The sequence below is a fragment of the Eretmochelys imbricata genome, chromosome 9 (genome assembly GCF_965152235.1).
Source record: "Eretmochelys imbricata isolate rEreImb1 chromosome 9, rEreImb1.hap1, whole genome shotgun sequence".
In the NCBI taxonomy this organism is placed as follows: domain Eukaryota; kingdom Metazoa; phylum Chordata; order Testudines; family Cheloniidae; genus Eretmochelys; species Eretmochelys imbricata.
This window is the reverse complement of record NC_135580.1, coordinates 55,222,830-55,235,061: the sequence shown is the minus strand read 5'-3', so window position 1 is coordinate 55,235,061 and position 12,232 is coordinate 55,222,830. Positions and strand designations below refer to the sequence as shown.

At 51.3% G+C, this 12,232-nt stretch overlaps 1 protein-coding gene across 2 annotated transcripts in view; it reads left to right on the top strand.

Annotated features, from left to right (window-relative positions):
• The window catches only part of SEPTIN2 (septin 2), an 85,564-nt gene that overhangs the window by 57,768 nt on the left and 15,564 nt on the right, over window positions 1-12,232 (top strand). The window contains exon 13 of one of the 2 annotated variants that reach the window (XM_077825615.1): window positions 8,044-8,264. The exons of the other annotated variant lie outside the window; for it this stretch is intronic. The gene's annotated coding sequence lies outside the window, so the exon portion shown is untranslated. Of the gene's footprint in view, window positions 1-8,043; window positions 8,265-12,232 lie in introns of those variants that run through there. 2 annotated transcript variants of the gene reach the window in all.

The following is a 12,232-nucleotide window of genomic DNA, read 5'->3' as shown; positions in this document are numbered from 1 at the left end:
AAATCCTAGCAAGGAAAATAGAAAGGAGCACAAACACTGGGGCAAGTGAAGTGTAAAAATACAATTAGGAAGGCCAAAAAATAATTTGAGGAACAGTTAGCCAAACACTCAAAAGTAATAGCAAATTTAAGTACATCAGAAGCGGGAAGTCTGCTAAACAACTAGTAGGGCCACTGAATGATCGAGGTGCTAAAGGAGCACTCAAGGACGATAAGGCCGTTGCGGAGAAACTAAATGAATTCTTTGCCTCCATCCCTGTTTGCTGGAGGTCACAGTTTGCTGTGTCCCTGCCGGCAAGGATCCCACCCAGCCCTCCCCATGGCACACATCATCTTTGCAACTTTAAACGCCTGGGGCTGTAGGATGGGTTTCCGCAGGTGCCAGGTGCTCTCCTTCCTTCGGGAGCGGGGGTACTCTGTGGTTTTCCTGCAGGGGACCCATACAGATCTGGCCACTGAAGCTAGCTGGTGGCTGTAGTGGGGGGACAGGGTCTATTTTAGCCACCTCACAGTTCATACGGCTGGTGTGGCCACCCTGTTCTCCCCAGACCTACGGCCCGAGGTGGTGGGGGTTGCTGAGGCTGTGCCGGACCACCTGCTGCACCTCCGGGTCCACGTGGAGGGGCTAGTGGTCAACCTTGTCAACATTTACACCCCAACATCGGGCCCGGAGCAGCTGCGCTTTTATCAGCAGGCATCTGCCTTCCTCGGCTCCTTGGATCCTCACGAGTGCCTGGTCCTGGGTGGGGACTTTAACACCACCCTCGATGAGCAGGACTGCTCGGGGACCGAGCAGTGCCCGGCCGCCGCGGACGTCTTCTGGGAGATTGTAAACCATCACTCCCTAGTGGACGTCTGGCGCAACCGCCACCCGGATGACGTCTCGATGTTCACCTTTGTCTGGGTGGAGGCCCATTGGTCGCACTACTCCCGGTTGGACCGCATTTACTTATCATGCTGTCACCTTTCACGGGCCCGCTCCTCCAGCATCCTGCAAGCCCTGTTCTCGGATCACCTGTGACAGCCTCTCTCTGCGGGGAGAGGCAGGGGCCAGCACTTTAATAACAGCTTGTTGGAGGATGTGAGCTTCGTGGCGTCCTTCCGGTAGTTCTGGATGGCCTGGTGAGGGCAGAGACGCACCTTTTCCTCAGCGTGGCAGTGGTGGGATGTGGGGAAGGTGCGTGCCCAGCTCTTCTGCTGCGACTACGCCCAGGGCACCAGCCAACGGAGGGATGCAGCGATAGAGCAGTTGGAATGGGAGGTCTTAGAGCTGGAGAGGCATCTGTCTGCCAGCTCCGTGGATCCATCCCTCTGTGGAGCATGCCAGGAGAAGTGGGAGGAGCTCCAGGCCCTCAAGGACCATTGGGCCCAGGGCACCTTTGTTCGATCTTGAATCTGCCTCCTTCAGGAGATGGATCGCAGCTCCCACTTCTTCTATGCCCTGGAGAAACAGAGTGGGAGCCAAGAAGCATGTCACTTGCCTCCTCGCAGAGGACAGCACCCCTGTCATGGATCTGGCAGAGATGTGTGGGAGGCCCAGGGCCTTCTGTGCAGGCCTTTTCTCCCCGGATCCGACCAATCCTGATGCTTGCAGAGTGCTCTGGGACGGACTCCTGACGGTCAGTGCAGGCGACTGAGACCAGCTAGAGCTGCCTCTCACTCTGGCCGAATTCTCGGAAGCCCTTCGCCGCATGCCCACCAATAAATCCCTGGGGATGGACAGGCTGATCGTGGAGTTCTACCATGTGTTCTGGGATGTTCTCGGCCCAGACCTTGTCACAGTCTAGGCCAAATCCTTGGAGAGCGGGGCCCTCCCCCTGTCATGCAGGCGAGCCATGCTCACCTTGCTTCCGAAGAAGGAGGACCCCCGTAACCTTTGGAATTGACTTTGTAGTCCCGTCTCGTTCCTCAGCACGGACTACAAAGTCGTAGTGAAGGTCATCTCGCTGCGGCTGGGGTCTGTGCTGGTGGATGTGGTCCACCCCAAGCAGACTTACACCGTCCCAGGCCGTACCTTCTTTTATAATCTCTATTTGGTCTGGGATCTCTTGGAGCTTGGGTGTAGGGATGGTCTGTTGTTTGCCCTTCTGTCCCTGGATCAGGAGAAGGCGTTCAACAGGGTGGACCACGGGTATCTCCTGGGCACTCTGCAAGCTTTTGGCTTCGGACCCCAGTTTATGGGCTTTCTCCAGGTGCTGTACGCCTCTGTGGAGTGCCTGGTAGGGCTCAACTGGACCCTGACTGAGCCAGTCAGCTTCGGGTGGGGAGTATGGCAGGAGTGTCCCCTCTCAGGCCAGCTGTATGCTCTGGTGATCGAGCTCTTCCTCTGTCTCCTCTGCCAGAGGCTGATGGGGTTGGTGCTGCAAGAGCCGGAGCTGCGGCTGGTCCTGTCAACGTATGCAGACGACGTGCTCCTCGAGGTCCAGGACCTGGGCGACTTGGTGCCGGTGGGGGCTTGCCAGGCCATCTACTCGGCAACCTCCTTTGCCTGGGTCAAGAGCTCTTGCCTACTGGTCGGAGACGAGTGGCAGGCGAGCTCCCTCCCACCCGCGCTTCAAGCCATCCAGTGGACCACGGGTCCGCTGCTCAATCTTGGCGTTTACCTTTCTGCCACTCATCCATCTCCGCCAAAGAACTGGCAAGGTTTAGAGGGCAGGGTGGCATAGCGGCTCCAGAAATGGACAGGACTGCTCCAGTGCCTCTCCCTCTGAGGGAGGGCACTGGTGCTCAATCAGCTAGTCCTGTCCATGCGCTGGCACCAGCTCAACACCCTGGTCCCGGCCCCGTGCTTACTGGCCAACCTCCAGACATCGATTCTGGACTTCTTCTGGCCAGGACTGCACTGGGTCTCTGCAGGGGTCCTCCACTTGCCCCTGGAGGAGGGAGGACAGGACCTGAAGAGCCTGCGCACTCAGGTCCACGTCTTCCACCTCCAGGCCCTGTAGAGGCTCCTTTATGGTGTGGGTAGTCCAGCGTGGAGTGTACTGGCACACATCTTCCTGCAGCGCTTCCGCGGGTTCCAATACGACTGGCAGCTCCTTTTTCTCCATCCAAGAGGTCTTCCATGAGACCTGTCCAGGTTGCCAGCCTGAGTGTGACCCCCTCTTATAAATTAAAAACACTTTTAAAATATTTAACACTACTATAAATGCTGGAGGCAAAGTGGGGTTTGGGGGTGGAGGCTGACAGCTCGTGACCCCCCCATGTTATAACCTGTGACCCTCTGAGGGGTCATGACCCCCCAGTTTGAGAACCACTGTTCTACCAGGACCTCCTCCAGACCTGGAAACTGCTCTCAGTGACCAGATCCATGGCGGCCACTGAGGGGGCGGATCTCCTCGCAGAGCCCCTGCTACACAACCCCCAGCTCCGTGTGCAGGTGCTGAAGTCCCCCTCAGTGTGCCAGAGGTTGGTCCTGGCAGAAGTCACCAGAGCTGGAGACCTCCTGGGCTACGACCGGGGAGACTGGCTGGATCCCCTGACGCTCACTCAGTGCATGCGGCTCTCCAGACCTCGTACTCCCCAGCACACTTCAGGAGGTGCGCTGCTCGGGGTTTCCTCGACCAGGTCCTGCAAGAGGGCACACCCCGCCCACTGTCCACCCCAGGCCCTCCGGACCTTTTTATCAGACCCCTGCCCCATGGACCTACCCAGCCATCCCACCCCTTTACTGTGAGCTGGCTGCATGGCTTGTAGCCAGTTCGGTTCCACACCATGCCAAGAAAACATCTGTACACGCTTGTGCTCCACACTCTTCACGTCCTCACCCTCGCGTCCCACCCTGACACAAAGTAGCGGGACCTCCTGCCACCTCTGGAGGGTGAGAAGCCGCGGTGGGCCAGCCTATGTTCCACCCTGATCCCAAGGCCCGCCGGGGACATCAGCTGGCGGCTCCTTCATGGAGCCATGAGCATGGGCGTGTACTTGGCATGGTTCACCCCTGTCTCGGACACCTGCCCCTTCTGCGGCATGAGGGAGACCCTGGCGCACGTTTACCTGGAGTGCGCCAGGTTGCAGCCCCTATTCCGGCTCCTCTTGAACATCATGTTATGTTTTCGGTTGCACTTTTCTCCTCACCTTCTCATCTATGCACTCCCTATCTGTGGCCCCACGAAGTCACGGGACCTCCTTGTCAACCTCCTCCTAGCCCTGGCTAAAATGGCCATCTACAAAACCAGGGAGAGGAAGTTGGCTGACGAGGTCTCCTGTGACTGTGGGGCCTATTTCAGATCCTTCATCTGCTCATGCATCCGGGCAGAGTTCCTCTGCTCATGCATCCGGTGTCCGCTGGCTCCCTTGATACCTTTTGAGGAGTAGTGGGTACTGTCTGGGGTTCTCTGCTTGGTGTCCCCATCAGGTTCCCTTCGTTTAGCCCTCTGACCTCACCTGTCCCTGTTTTATCCTTAGCTGTCCCCCATACTCGCTTGGTATCCCGGACCTGTAGATCCTCCCCTTAGGCTGGTGGGAGGTCCTTTAGTAGTGGGCGGGCTTCCGCCTGCCCACTTCCTGGATCCCAATAGGATCACTCTCCTGTAGACCTCTTGGCTGACCCTGTCACATTACATATAAAGCCAGCATCTAGTACATCTGGGATGAGGGGTGTGATTCAGCCAGCACTTTACACAACTTCTCATGGGTTAAGCATATTTGAAGAGCAAAAAGTAACCATCTTGTTCTAACAGGTGGATGAGAGGTTTGATCTGCTGCCCATAGAAATGCATTAGTGTAAAATTCCTCATGGTGTTATAGACTGTGTCTAGGAGCCAGTTATTTATAGGAATTACTGAGTATTTGGAATGATAAAATATGACCTGAATGCATGTTAGTGTCTAAAATTCTCTAATTCATTAGAGTTGCTGCTCCACCAGGGAGCGGTATAAAATTTTTTTGAGACCCTATGTCTCTAGCCCACCTCTGTTTACAAGGTCTTTGCCTACTTTTAGAAACTGGCTCTGAATAAGTCAGCTTTGCCCAATTACTTTTAGCTCCCAGCAACTTCATTGCCACCCTTTTTGCTCATGGCTGTTGTTCTGCTGAGAGCTAACAAGTCTCAGTGACCAGAAATATCTGCAAGCAACCTCCATTATTACAGTTAGAGTTTTACAGTTTTACAGTTTTAGATACTACCAACATCCAGCCCCCCTCTGTGCTAGGCTCTGTACAAACAGTGAGACAAGCCTCTGCCCCAAAGAGCTCAGACAAGACAAAGGGTGGGAGAGGAAAGAGGCACAAAGATGTAGAAACTTGCCAAGATCACAAAGGCAAGTGACGGAGAAATAGAACTCAGGTGTCCTGACTTCCAGTCCAGTGTCTGATTTAATAGACCATGGCACCTCTCTAACAGCTGTATCAGTGGTTCCCAGACACTGGGACATGTACTAGTATTCACCAATGATACTTGAGCTGGCTGTCATCTCACTAGTGATCTCAATGCAACATTCCTCCTTTCATTAGGGCCCAACTGGAAAAAGCAACCATTGCTCAGAAAAGGTTGTGACCCACTGCATTAGCCATACCAGGTAGGAATACTTGAAACAAGCAATTTTAGTACGAGAAACAACACTGAGGGTGGGTGTCACTTTGTGAATCAGTCCTGCACAGTGTCACTCTTAGTGCAACTGCACAGAATGGCCTTGAAGTTAAGGCTAGAGTGCATTATCTGCTCATAGTAAAATATGCTACAAAGGCACAAAGTATTTTAAGTATCACTCAATACTGGCAAATCCACCTCCATAGCAATGGAGAAAGGGTTGTTGCAGCTACACTGTTAATAGTAAATTAAAAATGTGTTACCTTGGGGCCTGGAGCAGCTCTCCTTTCACATTCCTCCAGGACCTGGCTTGTAGTGAGTGAAATACAGTCTGTCTGCCATGCTTCATCTTGATGCAAAGGATGTAATACTGGAAAATCGGGACATTTAGACTCTCTCATACTCTTTCCATTAAAAGCTCTGAAAAGGGAAGACATGTCCACTCATCAGGCAAGGAAATCTGACCTGTCCTTCATTGCTTTCCCATCTCACCTTCCTATATACTGGAAACGGATCTTTAAGTCAGTGTTGCTCACCACAGGCTTTTCTTGCAGCCACACCTCCTGGGCTGTTATGGGGGGGGGGAATAGCAGCCCCTCCCTGTTGCTCCTGGATGCACCGCCTTGGGGCCGCCAGCAGTGGTTGCGCCCTGCTCCCCGCATGGACACTTGGGGCACAATGCTGGAGGACCAGGCAGTTGGTGAGTTCCCCAACTTCCCAGGGGTGGTGGGGTTCAGGCTTTGGGCAGGAGGCGGCAGGCTCTGGCCACAGGGCTTCAGGTTCCAGTCCCCCACTGCTTCCCCCCGTCCATTGCCTCTGGTCCTCGCTGCCTCCCTAGACCCCTCCCATTCAGGGCTTAATTTGTCCCCAGGCTTGACAGGGCTTAGTAAGTCTGTTGTGAAAAGTGATACTTGTATGCCTGTTAATCACTTTTCACAACAGACTTACTAGCTAGCAATAAATAAATTACAATGATTTGGACACATATATGTGCATATTTATTTGTTTTTCCTGAAGCTAATTAAGTATTTTAGGAAAAAGTATGAGAGCGGCCACCAGCAAGAGTTGATGGCCGCAATGAGGCCATCAAAAAGTTTGTCCTGAGAACCCCTGAAAGTTTTAGTTATTAGTTCCACAAATTACAGTACCTCCCCCATATGATGTCTATGGGATCAACAACTACCAAAATGAGTTTCATTCTGTAACTCTTAATACTTTAAAGAAAAGAAAAAAAGCATTCTGTTCTCTGGCACCCTCCAAGAAGAAAAGTGACATCTGAAAAGGCATATTCTAAAATGGATTTCATGCTCCAAAGCTATTTTGCCTCTTCCCCATCACCCATCTTCTCTGCTTACTTTACATAAGAATGGCCCTATTGGGTCAGACCAAAGGTCAATTTAGCCCAGTATCCTGTCTTCCAACAATGTCCAGTGCCAGGTGACCCAGAGGGAATTAACAGAACATTAATTTCATTTGGTGACCCCTAGTTCTTGTGTTATGAGAAGTAGTAAACAACACTTCCTTATCTACTTTCTCTACACCAGTCATGATTTTATAGTCCTCAATCATATCTCCCCTTAGCTATCTCTTTTTCAAGCTGAAAAATCCCAGTCTTATTAATTTCTCCACATACAGAAGCTGTTCCATACCCCTAATAATTTTTGTTGCCCTTTTTTGAACCTTTTCCAATTCCAATATATGTTCTTTGAGATGGGGCGATCACATATGCCACACACTATTCAAGATGTGGGCATACCATGGATTTATATAGAGGCAACATGATATTTTCTGTCCTGTTATCTATCCATTTCTTAATTATTCCCAGCATTCTACTTACTTTTTTGACTGCCGAAAAGTTTCTCAGAGAACTATCCACAATGACTCCAAGATCTCTTTCTTGAGTGGTGTCATAAACGTATAGCTGAGGTAGCATAAAATCCCTCCTTGACCTGTAAGGGGTTAAGAAGCTCAAATAACCTGGTTGGCACCTGACCAAAAGGACCAATGATGGAAGAAGATACTTTCAAATCTGTGGTGGGAGGTTGTGCTCTCTTTGTTGTTCTCTCTTGGACAGAGAGGGACCAGGGCAGGAAAAAAACATGTCCTAAAACCTTATCTGAAATAAGCATCTAGGTTAACAAAAATTGTAAGTAAAGGCAAGAAAATGTGCTAGATTATCTTTTGTTTTAGCTTGTGAGTTTTCCCAATGCTAAGAGGGAGGTTTATTCCTGTTTTTGTAACTTTGAAGTTGAGCCTAGAGGGGAATCCTCTGTGTTTTAAATCTTTTTATTACCTTGTAAAATTACCTTCCATCCTGATTTTACAGCGGTGCTGCTTTTACCATTTTCTTTATAATAAAGTTCTTCTTTTAAGAACCTGATTGATTTTAGTGTCCTAAAGAAAGGGTCTGTTCTATAATCTGGCAACATGTGACCTCCAGAAGAAGAAGGGGGAACGTCCATGTACCAGCAACGAGGATACAGGTAAGTAACCGTTTTCATGTTCTCTCCACAGGTACCATTGTGGGGAGTGGCCCAGATATGTCTGGGGGAAGGGAGCAGAAGGAGACTCCACCAGTTGAAAGGCATGAAATGCACTGTCCTAAGGTTGGGGATTCCACGACCACCACTCCCAAGAGAAGGAGGCGGGTGGTGGTGGTCGGGGACTCTCTCCTCAGGGGGACTGAGTCATCTATCTGCCGCCCTGACCGGGAAAACAGAGAAGTCTGCTGCTTGCCAGGGGCTAAGATTCGCGATGTGACTGAGAGTCTGCCGAGACTCATCAAGCCCTCGGACCGCTACCCCTTCCTGCTTTTCCACGTGGGCACCAATGATACTGCCAAGAATGACCTTGAGCGGATCACTGCAGACTATGTGGCTCTGGGAAGCAGGATAAAGGAGTATGAGGCGCAAGTGGTGTTCTCATCCATCCTCCCCGTGGAAGGAAAAGGCCGGGGTAGGGATTGTCGAATCGTGGAAGTCAATGAATGGCTACGCAGGTGCTGTCGGAGAGAAGGCTTTGGATTCTTCGACCATGGGATGGTGTTCCAAGAAGGAGGAGTGCTAGGCAGAGACGGGCTCCACTTAACGAAGAGAGGGAAGAGCATCTTCACAAGCAGGCTGGCTAACCTCGTGAGGAGGGCTTTAAACTAGGTTCACCGGGGGAAGGAGACCAAAGCCCTGAGGTAAGTGGGGAAACGGGATACTGGGAGGAAGCACGAGCAGGATCGTGTGAGAGGGGAGGGCTCCTGCCTCATACTGAGAACAAGGGGGTGATCAGCGGGTTATCTCAAGTGCCTATATACAAACGCACAAAGCCTGGGAAACAAGCAGGGAGAACTGGAGGTCCTGGCAAAGTCAGGGAATTATGATGAGATTGGAATAATGGAGACTTGGTGGGATAACTCGCATGACTGGAGTACTGTCATGGATGGGTATAAACTGTTCAGGAAGGACAGGGAGGCCAGAAAAGGTGGGGGAGTTGCACTGTATGTAAGAGAGCAGTATGACTGCTCAGAGCTCAAGTGTGAAACTGCAGAAAAACCTGAGAGTGACTGGATTAAGTTTAGAAGCCTGAGCAACAAGGGTAATGTCGTGGTGGGAGTCTGCTATAGACCACCGGACTAGGGGGATGAGGTGGATGAGGCTTTCTTCCGGCAAGTCGCAGAAGCTACTAGATCGCACGCCCTGGTTCTCATGGGTGACTTTAATTTTGCTGATATCTGCTGGGAGAGCAATACAGCGGTCCACAGACAATCCAGGAAGTTTTTCGAAAGTGTAGGGGACAATTTCCTGGTGCAAATGCTGGAGGAACCAACTAGGGGCAGAGCTCTTCTTGACCTGCTGCTCACAAACCGGGAAGAATTAGTAAGGGAAACAAAAGTGGATGGGAACCTGGGAGGCAGTGACCATGAGATGGTTGAGTTCAGGATCCTGACACAAGGAAGAAAGGAAAGCAGCAGAATACGGACCCTGGACTTCAGAAAAGCAGACTTTGACTCCCTCAGGGAACTGATGGGCAAGATCCCCTGGGAGAATAACATGAGGGGGAAAGGAGTCCAGGAGAGCTGGCTGTATTTTAAAGAATCCTTATTGAGGTTACAGGGACAAACCATCCCGATGTGTAGAAAGAATAGTAAATAAGGAAGGTGACCAACTTGGCTTAACAGTGAAATCCTTGCTGATCTTAAACACAAAAAAGAGGCTTACAAGAAGTGGAAGATTGGACAAATGACCAGGGATGAGTATATAAATATTGCTCGGGCATGTAGGAATGGAATCAGGAAGGCTAAATAACACCTGGAGTTGCAGCTAGCGAGGGATGTTAAGAGTAACAAGAAGGGTTCCTTCAGGTATGTTGGCAATAAGAAGAAAGCCAAGGAAAGTGTGGGTCCCTTACTAAATGAGGGAGGCAACCTAGTGACAGAGGATGTGGAAAAAGCTAATGTACTCAATGCTTTTTTTGCCTCTGTCTTCACGAACAAGGTCAGCTCCCAGACTACTGCACTGGGCAGCACAGCATGGGGAGGAGGTGGCCAGCCCTCTGTGAAGGAAGAAGTGGTTCGGGACTATTTAGAAAAACTGGACGTGCACAAGTCCATGGGGCTGGGTGCGTTGCATCCGAGAGTGCTAAAGGAACTGGCGGATGTGATTGCAGAGCCATTGGCCATTATCTTTGAAAACTCATGGCGATTGGGGGAAATCCCGGAAGATTGGAAAAAGGCTAATGTAGTGCCCATCTTTAAAAAAGGGAAGAAGGATGATCCTGGGAACTACAGGCCGGTTAGCCTCACCTCAGTCCCCAGCAAAATCATGGAATATGTCCTGAAGGAATCAATTCTGAAGCACTTAGACAAGAGGAAAGTGATCAGCAACAGTCAGCATGGATTCACCAAGGGAAAGTCATGCCTGACTAAGCTAACTGCCTTCTATGATGAGATAACTGGTTCTGTGGACGAAGGGAAAGCAGTGGATGTGTTATTCCTCGACTTTAGCAAAGCTTTTGACACAGTCTCCCACAGTATTCTGGTCAGCAAGTTAAAGAAGTATGGGCTGGATGGATGCACTACAAGGTGGGTAGAAAGTTGGCTAGATTGTCGGGCTCAACGGGTAGTGATCAATGGCTCCATGTCTAGTTGGCAGCCGGTAGCTAGTGGAGTGCCCCAAGGGTCAGTCCTGGGGCCGGTTTTCTTCAATATCTTCATTAATGATCTGGAGGATGGTGTGGATTGCACCCTCAGCAAGTTTGCGGATGATACTAAACTGGGAGGAGTGGTAGATACGCTGGAGGGTAGGGATAGGATACAGAGGGACCTAGACAAATTGGAGGATTGGGCCAAAAGAAATCTGATGAGGTTCAACAAGGACAAGTGCAGAATTCTGCACTTAGGACGGAAGAATCCAATGCACTGCTACAGACTAGGGACCAAAGGGCTAGGCAGCAGTTCTGCAGAGAAGGACCTAGGGGTGACAGTGGACGAGAAACTGGATATGAGTCAACAGTGTGCCCTTGTTGCCAAGAAGGCCAATGGCATTTTGGGGTGTATAAGTAGGGGCATTGCCAGCAGATTGAGGGACGTGATCGTTCCCCTCTATTCGACATTGGTGAGGCCTCATCTGGAGTACTGTGTCCAGTTTTGGGCCCCACACTACAAGAAGGGGATGTGGAGAAATTGGAGAGAGTCCAGCGAAGGGCAACAAAAATGATTAGGGGACTGGAACACATGAGTTATGAGGAGAGGTTGAGGGAACTGGGATTGTTTAGTCTACGGAAAAGAAGAATGAGGAGGGATTTGATAGCTGCTTTTAACTACCTGACAGGTGGATCCAAAGAGGATGGATCTAGACTATTCTCAGTGGTAGAAGAGGACAGGACAAGCAGTAATGGTCTCAAGTTGCAGTTGGGGAGGTTTAGGTTGGATATTAGGAAAAACTTTTTCACTAGGAGGGTGGTGAAACACTGGAATGCGTTACCTAGGGAGGTGGTGGAATCCTCTTCCTTAGAAGTTTTTAAGGTCAGGCTTGAGAAAGCCCTGGTTGGGATGATTTAGTTGGGATTGGTCCTGCTCTGGGCAGGGGGTTGGACTAGATGGCCTCCAGAGGTCCCTTCCAACTCTGTTATTCTATGATTCTAAATGAATTCTTTCTATGAGTCACGGAAGCTGCAGACCTGCTGGTAGGCTGAAGCGGCCTGCCTCCCAGTCCCTTTACCCTCCTCCAAGAGGGTCCTCACGGCCCAGAGGATTTGATGGAAATCCCCCTATCACTGGAGAGCGAGCTGCACCTTGTTGCGGGACCCATGGACGTCTTCGAGAAACTCATGCATCTCTTCTTGCAGCAGATGGGGGGGCGGGGTCACTGGTCCCCGGCCATCCTCCGTTGGGGCCCCTGTCACAGCCCCGTGGCCTGCCAGGACGGGCAAGCAGCGGGCGGACCCCTGGCGGGGCGCTCGATGGACCGGTGCCACAGTACCCGCCTCAGGCCTCGATTCAATAGGGGGCGGCGGAGGGAAAATAGCAGCCCCTAGGGAGTCAGGACAGGGGAACACGAAGGCTGCTCCCTGGGGGTCGTCCTCCGGGAAGGGGAAGGAGATGGTCCCGGGGCGGCAATAGCAGCACGGGAGGTGGAGGAGAGTGTGGCGGGGTCAGCATCAGGGGCAGAGCAGGGTCAGGGAGAGGGGCGGAAGTGGGATCGTGGGCCTCAGC